This window comes from Macaca nemestrina, chromosome 6, assembly GCF_043159975.1.
Source record: "Macaca nemestrina isolate mMacNem1 chromosome 6, mMacNem.hap1, whole genome shotgun sequence".
Lineage (NCBI taxonomy): Eukaryota > Metazoa > Chordata > Mammalia > Primates > Cercopithecidae > Macaca > Macaca nemestrina.
This window is the reverse complement of record NC_092130.1, coordinates 66,687,034-66,701,561: the sequence shown is the minus strand read 5'-3', so window position 1 is coordinate 66,701,561 and position 14,528 is coordinate 66,687,034. Positions and strand designations below refer to the sequence as shown.

The following is a 14,528-nucleotide window of genomic DNA, read 5'->3' as shown; positions in this document are numbered from 1 at the left end:
CTTGAAATCTCACCCTTGAAGAGCTTTTTATCCTATCATGTTTCCTTTCCCCACTTCCCTACTGTTTGCTCCCTGAAATACTTCTCAGTAAATCAGTTTTATGTGAATCTGCATCTTAGGATCTGCCCCTGGGACCCCACCTCAGACACTTACCATATGGAATAGGAATTGTACTGTAGTTCTGAATACATTTTTATTCTCTGACTTTTCTCTTACAACAGTATTGCTTCTTTTTATTTCCCCACAAAAATTGTTCAATGGTGCTTTACAGGGTTTGAGATAGGCATGCACTTTTGAAAATTCATAGCATATTTGACTAAATCTCCATTTTTTCCTATTAGCAGGTTATTTGCTAATAAAAAGAAACTCAAGTTATTTTTATACTTGAGAAGGGAATTCCTTTCTCCTTAGCATTCAGATTCATGAATCTGTTTTGTAAACAAGTTGCTTCCTATGGCATAATTTATTTTAGTGGGTTGAAAATAGCACTAAAAATATATCTGGTAGCTGCATAAAGCTATAAATATAAGAAGAAAAGGGAAAATAATGAGAGGTGGGGGAAGGATGTGAATATAGAATCTACCATGTAGCACACACTGTATATGCAATCTGAAGGATGAGAAGTGAAGGAATCTGCCCCAAGGTCACACAGACAGTGACAATCCAGACAGGGATTTAAACCAGAATAGAACAGAAATGAGTGAAATTAAGTTCCTTTGTGTTCTAGGAAAAACTGCACTCTTACATTTTACGATAATATTACTTTTATTGTCTTCATGCAACACATCAGTCTTGGTTTAATGCTACTGGCTCATTTTCTATAGTATTTCTATAGGATTTCTTTGGCCTTTCCAGGTTTTTCCATTCTCATAGCCAAAGTGCTGTGAGGTATTAGTGGACTGCTGCTACCCCCTCTGCTCACTCCATTTTTGCACAGGAGGATCGGCATTGGCTCTTTTTAGTGGGGTGTGTTGTGTTATGTCTTTGTCACCAGAACACAGCTGTGGTTTCCCAATTGCTTTTTCTACAACATTAAATATTTTTTTTATTATAGTCCTACAGGCTCCCCATCAGTGGATGGAAAGTACCTTTTTGCCAGTTGCTATCAACACCCATTTGCTTTGGCACTTGTGTTTAGCTTAGGAGGATAGACTGATTTGTCTTTAATCCATATACAAGCCAAACTTAGGCTTTGGACACCTCCTTATCCTTCATTCCCTCTTACTCTGCTGGAGGATCCATGTGCTGTTTCCTTGTGACATACACCAGGCCCCAGAATTTGAATCCTTACCAGTAGAGAGAAGACTGTGTTCATCTATCCAGTCCCCACTCACAGAAGTAGCTGAGTGTCTCCGAATATCTGTAGATGGCTTTCTTCTATATGTTTTCCTCTTGTGAATATTTATGTGTTATTTATCCTCCTCAAGCCCACTATTACTTGGTCAAACTTCCAGTTTCCTTGTAGCTTTCTGCCATTTTGATAATTTTGTGTTGATTTTAAATGAAATGTCAGAGTTCAGAGTTTAGAACAGGAAGCAACTTCAGAGGTTATCTAATTCAACCCTATTTAATTTGTCCAATTCATGATGTAAATTATTTTTGAATTACAAAAGTCATATGTTTTTGAGTTCAGAAAACTTTGAGAACAGAAAGGAGAAAATAACAAAGATCATGTGTAGACGTATTTTGCGTGTGAGAAGGACATGAATTTTGGGGGCCAAGGACAGAATGCTGTGGCTTGAATGAATCCCCTTCCAAATTCAGGTGTTGAAACTAAATGGCCAATATGATGGTATTAAGAAGTGGAGCCTTTAAGAGGGATTAGGCCATGAGGGATCCTCCCTTGTGAATAGGACCACATAAAAGAGGTTTTATGTAATAGTCTGCTCTCTTGCCCTTTTGCCTTCTGCCATGTGAGGATGTCATAGACCCTCACCAGACAATGAACCTGCTGGTGTACTGATCTTAAGATTCCCAGTCTCCAGAATTGTGAGAAAATGAATTTCTGTTCTTTATAAATTACCCAGTCTCAAGTATTCTGTTATAGCAGCACGAAACAGACTGAGACAGTATGTAGTATTACTGTCTGGTAGTAACCGCTGCTAATATTTTCATGTATACACTTTTAAAAATATTGTGTTATGTTTGTAATTTAAAAAATATTGGGGCTGAGGCGGGACAATGGTATGAACCCAGGAGGCAGAGCTTGCAGTGAGCCGAGATCATGCCACTGCACTCCAGCCTGGGTGACAGAGCGAGACTGCATCTCAAAAACAACAAAAAAATTTTTATGGACATTTAATTTTCTTCATTTTTTTCTTTTAAGGTATTTTAATTGAGTATGTTATACGGAAATGCTTACTCATTGTTACAAATGCTAACAATATATATACACTGAAAATTTTCCTTAACCTCTCTTCCTTGCCCATATCCCAAAAATGTTTCTTCTAAACATAATCACTATAATCAATTTAGTCTGCATCCCTTAGTATCTATTTCCCTGTATTTACATATACATATGTACGTATAAAATATTTAGTTTTGTTTTTTATATATTATGTTAATCATGTCATCATCTATGCCTTTGTCTGAAGTTTGCATTCTTCACTTGTAAATGCTTTAGACATCTTTTCATATCAATCTATCATGTAATTCAGGGTCCAGATAGAAAGCAGATGGATCAACTCCAACTAAATAATTTGACTGAATCTTCATAAACTAAATTTTATGGCCATGTACAGGGAAATCATAGGGGAATACCCTGAGATTAGTAATAATAAAGACACTCCTACCACCTCTAGACCAGAACAGGGAAGGGTGGGGAGGAGGTTTTGGGGAGAGGGAGAGGTTGCGAGAGACAGAGAAAAAGAAACAGCAATATATAGAGGAGAGACAGAGAGAGACAGAGACGAGAGAGTTGTGTGGCATCAGCTGCTTGGCAGGGCTGAGACCTTCAGTGGAGGGAGGCAGTCAGTCTAAACCAATTCCACAGGAAGGGACCAAGGAAATAAAAAGCTCTCCATCCCTTCCTTTCTATTGTGGACTACATATTTCTATCCCCCTCAAAATTCATATATTAAAGCCCTAACCTCCAACATGATAGTATTTGGAGATGGCGTTTTGCGGGGGAGGTAATTTGGGTTAGATGAAGTTATAAGGGCAGACCCTCATAATGGGAGTAGTGCCCGTATACGAAAAGAGAAAGAGAGACAGGTATTGCACTCTTTCTCTTCATGTTGCATGGACTGAAAAAAACACAATGGAGCACACAGCAAGAAGGTGGCTGCCAGGTGCAATGGTTCTTCCTGGTAATCCCAGCACTTTGTGAGGCTGAGGTGGGAGGATCCCTTGAGCCCAGGAGTTTGAGATCAGCTTGGGCAACATAGTGAGACCCTCATCTTTACCAAAAAAAGAAAAAGAATCAGCCAGGTATGGTGGCTCACACCAGTAGTCTCAGCTACTCAGGAGGCTGAGGTGAGAGGACTGGTTGAGGCTGGGAGGTCGAGGCTGCAGTAAGTCATGACTGCACTACTGCACTCCAGCCTGGGTGACAGAATGAGACCTGTTTCAAAACAAAAACAAAACAAAACCACAAAAACAACAACAAAAAAGATGCCATCTGCACATCTGCAGGCCAGGAAGAGAGTCCTTACCAGAAACCAAACCCCACCAAATCTTGATCTTGCACTTTCCAGCCTCCAGAACTATGAGAAAATAAATTCCTGTTGTTTAAGCTACCCAGTCTGTGGTATTTTGTTATAGTAGCTTGACTAGACCAAGACACCCTCTTTGATCTTGGAGGGAGATTCTAATTGGCTGAACAGAGTCAGAAGTTGGAGAGAAAAGGAGTATGATGATACCATCCATATACGTCAATCTTCCAAGGAACAGTACTGGCATGTTCTTATAGATTTGTTAATTCTTTCAACACATCCTCAGTGCTTCTTTATGACAGACATTGTTCCACGGTCAAGGGAATAAGGTCAAAAAAGTCATTGTCCTTCAGGAGTTCATATTTTATTGGAGTTGGTGTGCCATAGAATACAAAGTAGTTCCTAGCTAGCACATACCAGAGTTTGTTAATCCATTACTGATAGGAATTTATGCTGTTTTAATTTTTCCTTATTTATGCAGTGTTGCTTGAATTTTCTTGTTTGTGCATCTTTCTGCATATGAAAAAATACTTCTTTCAGGTAGATACTAAGAGGTAGAATTGCTGGATTTAAAGAAATATGCATATTTAATATTAAATGGCAGATTTAAATTACACTTCTACTAATGGGATGTAAGTATACTTATTTCCCCTCATTCAATGACAGTTATCATTCTCTCAAAGTTTTGTCAATCTTTGGGAAGCAGGGATAGTAGGTAATTATTGAGTTTGAATCTTCTTGATTACTGGTGAGAATTAGAACATTTTAATATATTTATGGCTATCTGAATTTCCTCTTTTGTGAATTGCCTTGCCTGTTCATATCCTTTGGCTGCTGTCTCTTTTTTTTTTTTTTGAGATTCATTGTCATTTAAATTTATTTCTAAGCATTCTTTATATATTTTATGCTATATTCTAAGTCTTGTTCTGTTTGCTGTAGTAACACTGTTTACTTAGTGTCCCATTAGGTCATGTTTTTGCTTGGGGCCACTCCGAATATCCTGGTCTGGTATTCCTCCTATGTCCACCAATGTTTGATTGAGCTCATGTTGTAATTACTCCTGTTAATACTTTATCTCTTTCTGACACCTGATCTCTAAGGACTGGGGGTCTATGCCAGTGGGTGGAATATACCTGTAGCTTTTCTCCCAGGAATGTAACTCTCCTGTTTTTCCTGGGTATTGCTAGTCACCTGGAGCTCATATCTGTCCTAATACTCTGGCTAACATGGCCCACCTCACTGCTCAAGTCTGGTGGCAGATGCCTTTGCTGCTGAGGCTGGACGTGGGGAGGGGCAGGCTATCTGATTACTCCTGCTGAAAGGTCCTGACCAACCACTCTCCCAGCTGCTGATGGACCCTTCTACTCTCTCTAATTGGTTTTCTGAGCCAGATGTTCCCTGGAGTCATTTCTGCCTTTTATGCCTGCCTTTTTTTCTGGGTGTATTATGCGTCATAGTTTTTCCATTTTCCTCTAATCCCATTTGCCTGTGTCTGTCAGGGATTCCTCATAAATTTAAGTGCCCAAGAACACTCCTTCTTGTTTATCAGGGCTATTACAGAATTTATATATATTTTTATATTCTGTCGTGACCAGAGATTTGCAGTCAGAGGAAGAAGGCTGGAACATGATCTAGCCCAGGGATTGCCAAACATTTTCTGTAAAGGGCCAAATAGTAAATACTTTAAGCTTTGCAGGCAAGATGGTTTCTGTCACAACTACTCAACTCTGCCTTTGTAGTGCAAAAACGGCAAATGATGAATGGACGTGGCAGTGTTCCGATCGGCCTGATTTATGGAACAGGACAGAATTTGAACCAAAGGCCCTAATTTGCAGACAACTGACCTAGATCCCTTTCCCTTTATGGAAGAGATGAAGAATCTGCACCTAGAGGAGGCTGAAATATTTGCCCAAAGCTACTCAGCTAGTGTGAATGGAAGAACTAGGTTGATCACCTCATCTGCTTACTCATCTGTGATCTTTCCTCCACTTTGCTGTTTTTACAGGGTTAAAAAGACGCCTAAACAGATCTCAGTTCTCCCAGAGCCTTGGAAACAGTGAAGTTACCTTCAGTTTCTTCTACTTTTTGTTCTGTGACTTAAAGGGAAATAAAGTCCAGGTTAAGTTACTTAACTATGGTGCTCACTGCTGTTGACAAAATGATTCAAATTCTGTAAAATATTTGAAAAGATTTGTTCTGAGCCAAATATAAGTTACCAATGGCCTGTGACACAGCCCTCAGGAGCTCCTAAGAACATGTGTCCAAGATGGTCAGGGCACAGCCTAGTTTTAGACATTTCAAGGAGACATGAGACTTCAATCAAATACATGTAAGATTTACATTGGTTCAATCTGGAAGGGCAGGATAACTCAAAGTTGGGGGCAGGTGGGAGGGGTTTCCAGGTCATAGGTAGATTTAAAAATTATCTGATTGGCAGTTGGTTGAAAGATTTATTATCAATAGAAAAGATTGTCTGGGTTACTACAAGGGGTTGTGGAAACCTAGGTTTTATCATGCAGCCGAAGCCTCCAAGTAGCAGACTTCAGGGAGAATAGATTGTAAATATTTCTTTTTTAAAAAAAATTTTTAAGTTCTGGGATACATGTGCAGAATGTGCAGGTTTATTACATAGGTATACGTGTGCCATAGTGGTTTGCTGCATCTACGACTGACCTATCCTCTAATTCCCTACCCTTGCTCCCCACCCCCCAATAGACCCTGGTGTGTATTGTTTCCCTCTCCTGTGTCCATGTGTTCTCATTGTTCAACTCCCACTTATGAGTGAGAACATGTGGTGTTTGGTTTTCTGTTCCTGTTAGTTTGCTGAGGATGATGGCTTCCAGCTTCATTCATGTACCTGCAAAGGACATGATCTCATTCCTTATTTTTTTTTTTTCATTTTTTGAGACGGAGTCTCGCACTGTTGCCCGGGCCGGCATGCAAAAGTGTGATCTTGGCTTGCTGCAGCCTCCGCCTCCCAGGTTTAAGTGATTCTCCTGCCTCAGCCTCCTGAGTAGCTGGGACTACAGGCCCATGCCACCACGTCCGGCTAATCTTTGTATTTTTAGTAGAGATGGGGTTTCACTATGTTGGCGAGGATGGTCTTGAACTCCTAACCTCATGATCTGCCCACCTCAGCCTTCCAAAGTGCTGGGATTACAGGTGTGAGCCACTGCACCTGGCCCCTTTTTATGGCTGCCTAGTATTCCATGGTGTATATGTCCCACATTTTCTTTATCCAGTCTATTATTGATGGGCATTTGGGTTGCTTCCATAACTTTGCCATTGTAAATGTTGCTGCAGTAAACATATGTGTGCATGTGTCTTTATAGGAGAATGATTTATATTCCTTTGGGTATATGCCCAGTAATGGGACTGATGGGTCAAATTGTATTTCTGGTTCTAGCTCCTTGAGGAATTGCCATACTGTCTTTCACAGTGGTTGAACTAATTTACATTCCCACCAACTGTAAAAGCGTTCCGATTTCTCCACAGCCTTGACAGTATCTATTGTTTCTTGACATTTTAATAATCACCATTCTGACTTGGGTGAGATGATATCTCACTGTGGTTTTGATTTGGATTTCTCTAATGATCAGTGATGTTGAGCTTTTTTTCGTATATTTGTTGGCCTCATAAATGTCTTCTTTTGATAAGTGTCTGCCTTTGCCTACTTTATGATGGGGTTGTTTTCTTCTTGTAAATTTGTTTAAGTTCGTTATAAATTCTGGATATTAGACTTTTGTCAGATGGGTAGCTTGCAAAAATTTTCTCCCATTGTGTAGGTTGTGTGTTCACTCTGATGACAGTTTCTTTTGCTGTGCAGAAGCTCTTTAGTTTAGTTGGATTCCATTTGTCAATTTTGGCTTTCGTTGTAATTGCTTTTGGCGTTTTCGTCATGAAGACTTTGCCCATGCTATGTTCTGAGTGGTATTTCCTAGGTTTTCTTCTAGGGTTTTTTATGGTTTTGGTTTTACATTTAGGTCTTTAATCTATCTTGGGTTAATTTTGTATAAGGTGTAAGGAAGTGGTCAAGTTTCAGTTTTCTACATATGGCTAGCCAGTTTCCCCAGAATCATTTATTGAATAGGAGATCCTTTCCCCATTGCTTGTTTTTGTCAGGTTTGTCAAAAATCAGATGGTTGCGATGTGTCATGTTATTTCTGAGGTCTCTATTCTGTTCCATTGGTCTATATGTCTGCTTTGGTACCAGTACCATGCTTTTTTGGTTACTGTAGCCTTGTAATATAGTTTGAAGTCAGGTAGTGTGATTCCTGCAGCTTTGTTCTTTTTGCTTAGGATTATCTTGGCTATATGGGGGTCTTCTTTGATTCCATATGAAATTTAAAGTAGTTTTTCTAATTCTGTGAAGAATATCAATGGTAGTTTGATGGGAATAACATTGAATCTATAAATTACTTTGGGCAATATCCATTTTCACAATATTGATTCTTCCTATCCATGAACATGAAATGTTTTTCCATTAGTTTGTATCCTCTCTTATTTCCTTGAGCAGGGATTTGAAGAGGTTCTTCACATCCCTTGTTGGTATTCCTAGGTATTTTATTCTCTTTGTAGCAATTGTGAATTGCATTTCATTCATGATTTGGTTCTCTGCTTGTCTATTGTTGGTGCAAAGGAATGCCTGTGATTTTTGCACATTGATTTTGTATCCTAACACTTTGCTGAAGTTGGTTATCAATTTAAGGAGTTTTGGGGCTGTGACGATGGGGTTTTCTAAATATAAAATCATGTTGTCTGCAAATAGAGACAATTTGACTCTCTTTCTTCCTATTGAATACCCTTTATTTCTTTGTCTTGCCTGATTGCCCTGGCCAGAACTTCCAATACTATGTTGAATAGGAGTGGTGAGAGAGGGCGTCCTTGTCTCGTACCAGTTTTCAAAGGGAATGCTTCCAGCCTTTGCCCATTTTATATTATATTGACTGTGGGTTTGTCATAAATAGCTTTTATTATTTTGAGATATGTTCTATCAATACCTAGTTTATTCAGAGTTTTTAACATGAAGGGATTTTGAATTTCATCAAAGGCCTTTTCTGCATCTATTGAGATAATCATGTGTTTTTTGTCTTTGGTTCCGTTTATGTGATGGATTATATTTATTGATTTGCATATGTTGAACCAGCCTTGCATCTCAGGGATGAAGCTGACTTGATCTTGGTGGATAAGCTTTTTGATGTGCTGCTGGATTTGGTTTGCCTGTATTTTATTGAGGATTTTTGCATCAATGTTCATCAGGGATATTGGCCTGAAGTTTTCTTTTTTTGTTGTGTCTCTGCCCGATTTTGGTATCAGGATGATGCTGGCTTCATAAAATGAGTTAGGGAGGAGTCCCTCTTTTTCAATTGTCTGGAATTGTTTCAGAAGGAATGGTACCAGCTCCTCTTTGTACCTCTGGTAGAATTTGGCTGTAAATCCATCTGGTCCTGGGCTTTTTTTGGTTGGTAGGCTATTAATTACTACCTCAATTTCAGAACTTGTTATTGGTCTATTCAAGGATTTGACTTCTTCCTGGTTTAGTCTTCGGAGGTTGTTTGGGTCCAGGAATTTATCCATTTCTTCTAGATTTTCTAGTTTATTTGCGTAGAGGTGTTCATAGTAGTTCAAACTACTACTCATGGTAGTGTGTATTTCTGTGGGGTCAGTGGTGATATCCCTTTTATCATTTTTTATTGCATCTATTTGATTCTTTTCTATTTTCTTCTTTGTTAGTCTAACTAGAGATCTATCTATTTGGTTAATTTTTTCAAAAACCAGTTCCTGGATTCTTTGATTTTTTTGGAAGTATTTTTGTGCCTCTATCTCCTTGAGTTCTGCTGTGATCTTAGTTATTTCTTGTCTTCTGCTAGCTTTTGGATTAGTTTGCTCTTGTCTCTCTAACTTTTTAATTGTGATGTTACTGTGTCAATTTGAGATCTTTCTAGCTTTCTGATGTGGTCATTTAGTGCTATAAATTTCCCTCTTAACACTGCTTTAACTGTGTTGCAGAGAGTTTGGTATGTTTTCTGTTTATTCTCATTGGTTTCAAATAACTTCTTGATTTTTGCCTTAATTTCATTATTTACCAATGAGTCATTCAGGAGCAGGTTATTTAATTTCCATGTAATTGTGTGGTTTTGAGTGAGTTTCTTAATCCTGAGTTCTAATTTGTTTGCACTGTTGTCTGAGAGACTGTTATTATTTCAGTTCTTTTGCATTTGCTAAGGAGTGTTTTACTTCCAATTATGTAGTAAATTTTAGAATAAGTGCCATGTGGCCCTGAGAAGAATGTATATTCTGTTGATTTGGGGTGAAGAGTTTTGTGGATGTTTATTAGGTCCACTTGATCCAGAGCTGAGTTCAGGTCCTGAATATCCTTGTTATTTTTCTGTCTCATTGATCTGTCTAATATTGAGAGTGGGGTGTTAAAGTCTCCCACTATTATTGTGTAGGAGTCTAAGTCTCTTTGTAGGTCTCTAAGAACTTTTTAATGAATCTGAGTGCTCCTGTATTGGGTACATATATATTTAGAACAGTTAGCTCTTCTTGTTGAATTGTTCCTTTTACCCTTATGTAGTGCCTGTCTTTGTCATTTTTTATCTTTGTTGGTTTAAAGTCTTGTTTTGCCAGAGACTAGGATTGCAACCCCTGCTTTATTTTGCTTTCCATTTGCTTGGTAAATTTTCCTCCATCCCCCGCCCCCGCTTTTTTTTTGAGCCTATGTGTGTCTTTGCCCATGAGATGGGTCTCGTGAATACAGCACACCAGTGGGTCCTGACTCTATCCGATTTGCCAGTCTGTGTCTTTTAATTGAGGCATTTAGTCCATTTACAGTTAAGGTTAGTATTGTTATGTGTGAATTTGGTTCCTGTCATCATGAATGGTATCTGGTTATTTTCCACATTAGTTGATGCAGTTTCTTCATAGTGTCATTGGTCTTTATGTTTTGGTGTATTATTGCAGTGGCTGGTATCAGTTTTTCCTTTCCATGTTTCGTTCTTCTTTCAGGATCTTTTGCAAAGCAGGCATGGTGTTAACAAAATCCCTCACAGCATTTGCTTGTCTGGAAAGGATTTTATTTCTCCTTTGCTTATGAAGCTTAGTTTGGCTGCATATGAAATTCTGGGTTGAAAATTCTTTTCTTTAAGAATGCTGAATATTGGCCTCCAGTCTTTTCTGGCTTGTAGAGTTTCTGCTGAGCGGTCTGCTGTTAGTCTGATGGGCTTCCCTTTGTAGGTGATCTGGCCTTTGACTGCCCTTAGCATTTTTTCCTTCATTTCGACCTTGGAGAATCTGATAGTTATGTGTCTTGGGGTTGATATTCTCATGGAGTATCTTAGTGGTGTTCTGTTTCCTGAATTTGCATGTACTCTGAGTCATATAGGGAGAAATAATTGGAGGTAGTTAGAGGTAAAGTGGGTCTGAAGTTACAGAAAAAAAAGAAACTCAGTTTCTTCTACTATACTTTTAAAACAGGAACATCGCTGTGACCAAATGTGTGTGGCGTTTTTCCTATACACCAAGGAGGCAATCAGTTCTCAGCAGATTCTCCAGTGGACACAAGGTGAGTGTCTAATTCAGTTTAATTGTGATACTGTCAACTAGAAGGTCAAACAAGTTGAGGACTCGGTCCCACAAGATTGTCCTCTACTTCAGATGCCAGTTGTAAGTCTGGGCCTGCAGAACTTCTGGCTAATTGTCTATAATTTGGGGTTCCCATAACCTCTTCCTAGGGTTCAATTAATTTGCTAGAATGGCTCATAGAACTAAGGGAAACACTTCATTTATGTTTACTCATTTATTATGAAGGATATTACAGAGGATACAGATGAACAGCCAGACGGAAGAGATGCAAGGCATGTGATAAGGGTGCAGAGCTTCCATGCCTTCTCTGGGTGTGTCACCCTTTAGGAACCTCTGCATATTCCTTGAAACCTCCCAGAACTCAGTCCTTTTGGGTGTTCATGGAGTCTTCATTACATAGGCATGATTGAGTACATCATTAGCCATTGGTCATCAACTCAACATTTAGACTGTCCTCTCCCCAGAGGTTAGGGGGTGAAGCTTAAAGTCCTAACTCTTTAATCATGTCCTAACTCTTGTTCTTTATGATAAGCATTCCCCCATCTAGAAGCTGTCTAGGAGCCGCTAGCCACCAGTCATCTCATTAGCATACAAAAGACACTCATATCACTCTGGAGATTCCAAGGGTTTTAGGAGAACTTTGCCAGGAAATGGGGAAGAAGGTCAAATATATATTTCATCATATCACAGCGGGGGAAATGCTTAAGGAATGAAACTGCTTATTTAAAAAAAACTTCTTCCAAAGCTTCCAAGGCCTTCATTATGCTTTGCCTTTTCTTTTATGACCAAGGAAACCCAAGCTGCACAAGTGATAAGTGTTGAAGTCTGATTTTGACCTCAAATCTTCCCTTCTCTGTGGTAGGCCATTACAAGGCCAGTTCCATGGAAATATATGGCAGCCCAATGGCATAGCAAAGATTGAAACATGACAATAGCTGGATTATATGAAGTGCTCTGTCAATGCTAATAGCTGTTATGTTACTGTCATGTACAGAGGATAAAATATAATTTCTTACCTTTTTTAGGTTCTTAGTTACAGGTACTTAGACAGGCATGAGCGGGCAGGGGCAGGGGAGGGCTTTCCCTCGCCCACTAGGAATGTTGGATGATGGTTTGGTGATTATCACATTGCCTTTCTAAAAGTGATAAATTAGCAGCTGGTGCCAAGGAGAGGTCATTTCCTGATGGTCCACACCTGTTGCCCTGAAGTATTAATTGAATGCAGGTGCCAGGGAGAAGCAACTTTCTGGGCATGCACATTAAGAGACAAAATGGCAGAGTATAACCTTCCAAGGGCACACCACCGGAAAAAGGAAAAAAAACCCTATATGGGCATGTGTACAACTTCCTAAACACACTGCGTGTGCTCATCTCCCAAGGGTAAGGAGGGCACTGTGCATGTGGACAGCCCACCCTAAGAGAAGAATCATGGGAAAGGGGCCAGCTTCTTTCTGGAGTTTTCTCTGTGGATCATTTTCAGTGAACTGAAAATGCTATCATTAAACTTAGGTTTGGTCATAAACAGAACTGGCATTTTCCCCTTCATTTTCTTAGCACATCTGAGACTAAATTTTTCTAAAAATATGTATATTTATTAATTAAGGAAGGTCAGTTTCTAGTTATAGCAGTATGAAGATGATTATGATTTCTCTTTGCAAAGCAAATACTAAACTGGGTGACATTGTCAAAACCAAACACTTAATGGCACTGGAAATTGACCAAAGGTAGACAACAAATTTAGAAGAGTTTATTCTGGAAAATGAAAGTATTTCAGCTAAGAACGTCATGCTTATATGGCCTGTGGCTCATCCCATTCCCCTAGGGTTGCTACGTAAAATACCAGATGCCCAGTTAAACTTAAATTTTAAATAAATGGGCCAGGCGCGGTGGCTCAAGCCTGTAATCCCAGCACTTTGGGAGGCCGAGACAGGCAGATCACGAGGTCAGGAGATCGAGACCATCCTGGCTAACACAGTGAAACCCTGTCTCTACTAAAAAAAATACAAAAAACTAGCCGGGCGAGGTGGCGGGTGCCTGTAGTCCCAGCTACTTGGGAGGCTGAGGCAGGAGAATGGTGTGAACCAGGGAGGTGGAGCTTGCAGTGAGCTGAGATCCGTCCACTGCACTCCAGCCTGGGCGACAGAGTGAGACTCCGTCTCAATTAAAAAAAAAAAAAAAAAAATTTTAGATAAATGGTAATTTTTTTTGGTATAAGTATGTATAAAAAATGGTACATATTTATATTTAAAAATTACTCATTGCTTATCTGGATTTCAAATTTAACTGGGAATCCTTAATTGTTATTATTTTTTACCAAACTAGGTAAACCTCTGTCCACCCCACCCCAACAGCTGGATCAGTAAAGACAAGGGGCTGTCATAGAGGACAGACTTAATTTGAGGTGGGAGGTGGGGGTAAAAACATGTGGGTTTGCCAGCTAAAACTGATGAAACTGGTTGGGAACAGAAAAAATAATTTGCTTTGCAAACTTGAGATTGCAGTTCTTTCTGGGGTGAGTAGTATTAGAAAAGCCAGAAACTTAATGGAAAGATCCTGGAAATGAGATCAGCTCTCCAAACATCCCTGGTTGAATGGAAAACTACACAGATGCATGGGGAGACCTGAGAGAGCTGGGAGAAAAAGTATATCCCAAGGGATACTTAACCAATTGCAAATGTGAGTACATTCCTAGGCCATACACACAAGATCAGCAGAGAGGGTGGAAAGCTTTATGGACTTAAGATGTTTGAGTCTAAGCTCTATTCAAATCATTGACACAGGTGAAACTACTAAGAAGCCAGGGTAAAAAATGAAAATTAAGATTAAAAAACATGTCCAGAGACATCAGTGGCTGCATACCACAGAGAAGGCATATCTTTTTTTTTTTTTTTTCCTAATTTTTTGTTCCAGAGGTACATGTGCATGGTTGTTACATAGATGAATTGCATGTTGCTGAGGCCAGGTGTACAAATGATCCTGTCACCAAGGTAATGCGTCTAACACCCCATAGATAAACCTCCAACCCACCCCTGCTTTACCCTCCTCACCTCAAGAAGTCACCACTGTCTATTGTTCTTATCTTTGTGTCCATGTGTATTCAATATTTAGCTCCCACTTTTAAGAGAGAACATGCAGTATTTGAATTTCTGTTCCTGCATGAGTTCATTTAGGATAATGGCCTTCAGGTGCATCCACATTGCTGCAAAGTACATGATTTCATCCTTTTTATGGTTGCATAGTATTCCATGGTATGTGTATACCACATTTCTTTGTCTAGTCTGCTGTTGATGG

At 39.4% G+C, this 14,528-nt stretch overlaps 1 long non-coding RNA gene across 1 annotated transcript in view; it reads left to right on the top strand.

Moving 5' to 3' along the window:
- LOC105499977 (uncharacterized) overlaps positions 1–14,528 on the top strand; it is a 320,880-nt gene that overhangs the window by 33,203 nt on the left and 273,149 nt on the right. Inside the window, exon 4 of the long non-coding RNA XR_011624773.1 lies at positions 11,130–11,217. This is a non-coding gene — a long non-coding RNA (uncharacterized lncRNA). The remainder of the gene's footprint in view (positions 1–11,129; positions 11,218–14,528) is intronic.